This window comes from Apaloderma vittatum, unplaced genomic scaffold, assembly GCF_000703405.1.
Source record: "Apaloderma vittatum isolate BGI_N311 unplaced genomic scaffold, ASM70340v1 scaffold13066, whole genome shotgun sequence".
NCBI lineage: Eukaryota > Metazoa > Chordata > Aves > Trogoniformes > Trogonidae > Apaloderma > Apaloderma vittatum.
Genome location: NW_009720086.1, coordinates 60,924 through 61,533, shown reverse-complemented (window position 1 = coordinate 61,533; position 610 = coordinate 60,924).

Genomic DNA, 610 nt, shown 5'->3' with positions numbered 1-610 from the left:
TTTATTTTATGTATTCCTTTCAAATGCTATCATGATTAATTATTTATGTTAATAAAAACTGTTACAATTATTCAGAAACACAATTCTTGATTTGAAAAGGATTTTTTTTTAGTTGAACTAAAGAAGTTGCTATTCCCCTGCTTAAAAATAACATAAGCCATAGTGATTTTTATTTTTAATCACAATAGAAGCTGACACCCTTCCTAGAAGAGGTTCTGTATATTTCCCAATCAGTATGAGAACACTGCAGATTATTAACTTGATGCAATTTTCTCTCTCTGAATATCAGTAAGATTATTTAGGAACACTACTACATTCATTTTGCAGCACAATCCCCACATGAGAATTTTCTACACGTAAAGGTCAACATCTAGCACCTGTTTCTGTCTCTCCTATGGACACATAAAGGAAGGGAAGGTCACAGAAAATTCTGTGGCCCACCAGAAAAGCAGGAATTTGAAGTAAAATGGCAGGGGAAGCTAACAGCCATATTCATGCCAAACAGCCCACATACATAGCTCTCTACAAAATTCTTTCAGAAATTCCACGATTTTTATCCTACTGACACCAAAGATGTGGTCCACAGACTTCTAGGCACCGTTGAGGGAAA